At 37.0% G+C, this 6,466-nt stretch overlaps 1 non-coding gene across 1 annotated transcript; it reads left to right on the top strand.

Annotated features, from left to right (window-relative positions):
* Nucleotides 1-550: 550 nt before the first annotated feature.
* Nucleotides 551-624, top strand: trnai-aau (transfer RNA isoleucine (anticodon AAU)). The gene has a single exon. It is a non-coding gene; the product is annotated as a tRNA-Ile (tRNA).
* The last annotated feature ends 5,842 nt before the right edge of the window (nt 625-6,466 follow it).

The raw sequence follows: 6,466 nt of genomic DNA, 5'->3' as shown, positions 1-6,466 counted from the left end.
AGAAAGACCTCTGATTGGCTGACATCCATTCTGTATTGATAAACTTCATTTTCAGAACCTGGAGAAGGAGAATCAATCAATCAATCAATCAATCTTTTATTTGTATAGCGCCAAATCATAACCAATGGTATCTCAAGGCACTTTACAGTAGAGCAGTCTTAAGGACGGACTCTTCATTTTATGGATACACACATATGCATATATACGTATATACACATACATATGTATCCCACACCCAACATGAATTCATCATGGCGGCAAGGAAAACCTTCTGTTAAGCAGCAGGAACCTTGTGTGGATCCCATTCCTATGATGAACAGCCATCCACGTTATGCTGAAGAGATTCACTGTCTACTCAGAACACTTTGGATTACAATATGCTCAAAGATGATTATGGACTTTTGACCAAATAACATTAAAAAAAAAAACATACTGCAGCTTTAAGCTAAGGGATGAGTACTGCTGAATTTTCTACTGCCAAATTTCTAGGTGTTTAGAACCGTGATCGTTTTAACTCAACCAAATTTTTACACATTTTTGTAGCTTCATAGGCCAGTTAGCTCAGCTGGTCAGAGCGTGGTGCTAATAACACCAAGGTCATGGGTTCAAACCCCATACTGACCAGATATTAATCAAGGACCATAAACCTGCTTTCATGTGTTGTAAATGTTAGTGTATGAGTCAGAAAGGACAAGGTATGAATATGTATACAATAAATACAGATAAAGAATATCTAAACTGTTAATCATTCCCAAACGTGGAAGAAAATTCACAAATAGCCAAAAATCTAGAATGGCTGTCAGTAAAGAAGCTTCTTTTTGACATCTTAATAAATCAGCAAGTAGGACAAATACCAATTTATTGATGAATAATCCCAGAACAATTTAGGTTAAATACTAATAATACTTACTTTGTATGTGTATGCCTTGTGTATTCAGGTGTCCAACCATCATTTTGTATCCACAGTTGTGATGGAGCTGCAGAATGTAGGTTATACTTTCATCCAAATCATTGTCTTACAATGTAGTGAATAAATCATGGACTCTGTTTATCCAAAACAATGAGAAAGGTCACAATAGACATTAAATGAAAAGTGTCTGTGAAATGATCTAACCATTGTATGTAATAAAAACTCATAGACTAATAATAATGTAGCCTATTTTTAATGATCAAACATGTACATATATTAGCACACTATAGCTACAACTGTGCTTGTTTTGACAAAGTAAGTTTTACTGAACTCTAAATTAAAACTACTGCTAACCTGGACAGATGCTAGAGATAACAGGACAAAACAATACTAGATGACTTTATACATTAGCTGATATTAAGGACAAGGGCTGATGTGCTGTTAAAACAGACCAGATTGTTTTAATGTAGCCTAATTGTTGTGTAGTCTACATGACATTAGAACCTGAACATATGCCATATAATATGACCAGTCTATAGCTTCATAATATAAGTATTGAAATGGAATAGCAATGCAACGTTAGCCTAGCCTAGCATTAATACACATTAACATGAGTAATATTTACACAAATATAGTTCTACTGTTGCTACTTTCAAACAAGCAAGAGTTACAAAACAGATGTTGACAGAAGTAGGTTAAAATGACCTTATCTCATAATGTACCATCCTCACACTAATTGTTCTCTCACTCACACTGAACATCTCTGTGATGTCCAGAGCAGTGTTCTCTGAATGGAGGTGAGCCTCAATCATATGGGGGTAAAAAGTAGGAGGGGCATCTGAAGGTTGTTTCTTCAGTCTCTGAGAAGATGCAGAACTGGTGGGAAATTTCTTCCAGACCATCAAACACTGCTGGGTCAACTTCTAAATCCATATCAGAGTTTAGCTGAGCTAAGCTGTTAATAAAACTATCCAGATAAAAGTGAAGGTCGTCATTTGGTGAATTGTTTTCAACTTCATCAGCTAAAGCTCGTAAGTCATTCACTAAAACTCTGAAATCAGCCATCTTCACTTCTTCATCTAAGCCACGCCCATCTGCTGCAACAGGAAGTGAATCTGATTGGATCGCTCAGTTGACCAATCCTGAATGAGACTGAGGTTAGTCCCTCCTACCTCATTAGCATACGGACACAGAAATGTGGAAATAAATACATGTTGAAAAAATAGTGTATAAATAAATACATGTATAAATAAATAAAAGTAGAAATAAATAAAAGTTAAAATAAATAAATGTTGAAATAAATAAAAGTAGAAATAAATAAATGTTGAAATAATTAAAAGTAGAAATAAATACATGAATAAATAAATAAATGTATAAATCAATTTAAGACATTTATTTGTTTATGTCAGATTTATTTACCAGTTTTTATTAATTTATTCGTGCATTTAATTATCTCTTTATTTATATATTCATTCTTTTATTTATTTATTCCAATATTTATTAATACATTTATTTATTTATACGTTTGGCAGGTTTGGTCCTCCATAGTCCCTGAGCACCAGTCAAACAAAGTCATGTTTATAGAAATACACAAAAAGAGGATTTAAAAGATATTCATAATTTAAAACTACAATTATGAATAAAAATAAAATATGTTTAAAGTGCTGATGAAGAAAATAGAGTAGAGGTATTCTACAAGTCAGTTTAAATCTAAACAACTTAAGGTAATATTGCATATTACGGTACATGTAACATAATGGAATGATGTCTTTCTGTCTATCAATTATCACCATGGTACATCACAGGTAAATAAGTCATGGAGCTTCCTCACCCATTCCCTCAGACAGGCCTTAAGTCCTGATGCACAGGAGAACATTCTACCACAACAACTCCCACTCTGAGCCACCATCAGACGTCCATCACACCACAGCACCATGTAGCCCACAGCTAACCTCCAGCTAACGGTAGCCACACAGAGATAACATCTCCACACTTTCACTGCTGACACCAGACGTAGAGCTCAGGACCAGCCAAACCAGCGACACATCTGGATAATCAACTGATCAATAAATAAATAAAGTAATGTATCTTTATTGATCACTCACTCATCCTCTGTATTTTGACCCATTATTCCAGAGGGGTAGCAGTGGGCTGCTAACTACAGACACCCAGGGAGCAGTTAGATAGTAGTTTATGAATATTCATAAAAACAGGCTAAAGACGGTTATTATCTGTGTACCCTAATTCGCCACTACAAGTCGCTGGCGGTCTGATTTTTTGATATGTTATAGAGTTTATTGAGACCTTTTCAAAGGTGTAAAGCACAAGTCTGTGGCACATACACAAGCTGAGATACACCTCATCAGTGGTATTTCACATTTTCTTCTCTTGCCTAATTCGCCACTACAAGGCGATGGAAGTCTGATTTTTTGATATGTTTTAGAGCTCATTGAGACCTTTTCAACGAGGTAAAGCACAAGTTTGTGGCATCTTCCTATCAAAAGTTATTGACCATTTGGTCTGAAAAAAATGGCTGCCAGTAAAAAGTTCTGACAGGGAAATCTGGAAAAATGGTATAACTCAGGAACGCAAAGTACTATCGAGATGGGGTCAACTGTTCCTATATCGGCTTAACGGGCCCCTTAACATATGTGAGAACCGGACCTCTCGTCGGTTCCTTTCCGGGCCCCCAGGGGTCTGAGGTGTGGGCCTTCAGAGATGAACTTGTGTAACTTCCCAGTAGATGGTGCTAGAGGTCTGATTTTTTGATATGTTATAGAGTTTATTGAGACCTTTCCAAAGGTGTAAAGCACAAGTCTGTGGCACATACACAAGCTGAGATACACCTCATCAGTGGATTTTCACATTTTCTTCTCTTGCCTAATTTGCTACTACAAGGCGATGGAAGTCTGATTTTTTGATATCTTTTAGAGCTCATTGAGACCTTTTCAACGATGTAAAGCACAAGTTTGTGGCATCTTCCTATCAAAAGTTATTGACCATTTGGTCTGAAAAAAATGGCTGCCAGTAAAAAGTGCTGACAGGGAAATCTGGAAAAATGGTATAACTCAGGAACGCAAAGTACTATCGAGATTGGGTCAACGGTTCCTATATCGGTTTAATGGGCCCCTTTACATATGTGAGAACCGGACCTCTCGTCGGTTCCCTTCCGGGCCCCCAGGGGTCTGAGGTGTGGGCCTTCAAAGATGAACTTGTGTAACTTCCCAGTAGATGGTGCTAGAGGTCTGATTTTTTGATATGTTATAGAGTTTATTGAGACCTTTTCAACGATGTAAAGCACAAGTCTGTGGCCCATACACAAGCTGAGATACACCTCATCAGTGGAATTTCATATTTTCTTCTCTTGCCTAATTCGCCACTACAAGGCGATGGAAGTCTGATTTTTTGATATCTTTTAGAGCTCATTGAGACCTTTTCAACGATGTAAAGCACAAGTTTGTGGCATCTTCCTATCAAAAGTTATTGACCATTTGGTCTGAAAAAAATGGCTGCCAATAAAAAGTTCTGACATGGAAATCTGGAAAAAATGGTTATAACTCAGGAACGCAAGGTGCCATCGAGATGGGGTCAACTGTTCCTATATCGGCTTAACGGGCCCCTTAACATATGTGAGAACCGGACCTCTCGTCGGTTCCCTTCCGGGCCCCCAGGGGTCTGAGGTGTGGGCCTTCAAAGATGAACTTGTGTAACTTCCCAGTAGATGGTGCTAGAGGTCTGATTTTTTGATATGTTATAGAGTTTATTGAGACCTTTTCAAAGGTGTAAAGCACAAGTCTGTGGCACATACACAAGCTGAGATACACCTCATCAGTGGATTTTCACATTTTCTTCTCTTGCCTAATTCGCCACTACAAGGCGCTGGCGGTCTGATTTTTTCATATGTTTTAGAGCTCATTGAGACCTTTTCAACGATGTAAAGCACAAGTTTGTGGCATCTTCCTATCAAAACTTATTGACCATTTGGTGTCTTCCCTGTGCGGAAGCCTCTAAATTTTTTTCTTGACCTTTGGTGATTTTTGGGCTCTAACTCAGGAACGCAAAGTGTTATCGAGATGGGGTCAACGGCTCCTTTATTGGCTTAACGAGCCCACAAGTCTGTAGCACATACACAAGCTGAGATACGGTCTGGGTATCATTGGATAATCCCAAATTAATCTGTAAATCAAAATTAAATAACCGTTTCTCTTCTTTTCCTTTTCAAACAAAAAACAGAAAAAAACATTTTACTGTTTTAATCAAAAAACCATAAAACAAATCCAAATTGGCCCGTTTTTCGATTTTCCCGTGTCCTTTTCTCCTTTTCCCTTTTCCAATTGAACATTGAAAAACAGCAGTTTCCCTTTTCCATTCTCCTTTTCCCGTTTAGAACTGAAAATAGAAAATCAGCTGTTTCCTTTTTCCGTTCTGAACGCTGAAACGAAAAACGAAGTCATGTGACCGAGGTCACGTGGTCTGGCTTTTTTTTTCAGCCGACATGCGGAAGTGATGGTGTCAGAATAAAAGCATACGGGGACAGAGAATATAAAGCAGGCACATGATCTATCACAGAGAGTGATACATCATTAAAAGCTTTACAAAAGCTACATTTTTAATTTCAACATGAAATTGCTGAGCAGGCCTGTCGTGTTTGAAAAACATAATCCTAAATGACCAGCAGAGGTCCCCACGTCCTAACAAACAATATGAGACACCAAATCCCTCCTGAAATATGATCAGACTAAGATTAACGTTTTATGGCTCGCAGTGTTTACTTACATTACATGTTTATTCAAACACACACTTTTATGAACTCATATCAGGATGAGAGTGGTGATGTGGAGACACGCTAGAGATGTCCCTAAAAGGTAAAAAAGAGCTGTGTCCACATTGCAGCAATTCTGTACTGCATTTGTCTCCTGAATCAGATGATCAGTCATTCCTCAAACTCTTTACACGTTGTGAAGGTCTGATGTTCTCTCTCTACTGAAGGCATCGCTGTCATTTCTTTCAGCAAGGCTGGATCTTTACACTTCCTGAGACGTAAATCACAATCATGTATATGTTCCCCTCAAACACTTCAATAGGCTACAATTAATCAGCTGGTTTTCGTGACATATATATATATATATATTTCATGGTAGTATTAGTAAGAGTGGTCAAAGATTAGATCCAATATTTTATATTACAAAGTATTTATATCTTTTGACATTTCTATGAACAAAAAAAGTGCCACAATAACAATTAGAAAAAATATCAGGCACATTTAAAATATTGAATATACAGTAACTGACATTATGTAAAATAGTACATTAGCAAGTTTTAAAATCATAATTAAAACTATATGTTAAAATCAACATATATGCTTGTTTTTTTTAGACAACAGTCACAACTATAGCATAGAGAAACATAGACATCACCTGAGCAAGATACTCATTGTGTGTATTCACATCATGCAAAGGTCCCTTACTGTAAATGCTACTTGTCTCTCATTCAAGGCATAATCCACAATAAAAGCACATTTCAATGTTACTGTCACCAATAGAGACAAATAGTCAA

The sequence above is a fragment of the Gouania willdenowi genome, unplaced genomic scaffold, assembly GCF_900634775.1.
Source record: "Gouania willdenowi unplaced genomic scaffold, fGouWil2.1 scaffold_280_arrow_ctg1, whole genome shotgun sequence".
Taxonomy (NCBI): Eukaryota; Metazoa; Chordata; class Actinopteri; order Blenniiformes; family Gobiesocidae; genus Gouania; species Gouania willdenowi.
Note: the sequence above shows the minus strand (reverse complement) of the source record. Positions and strands in the feature narration are given on the sequence as shown.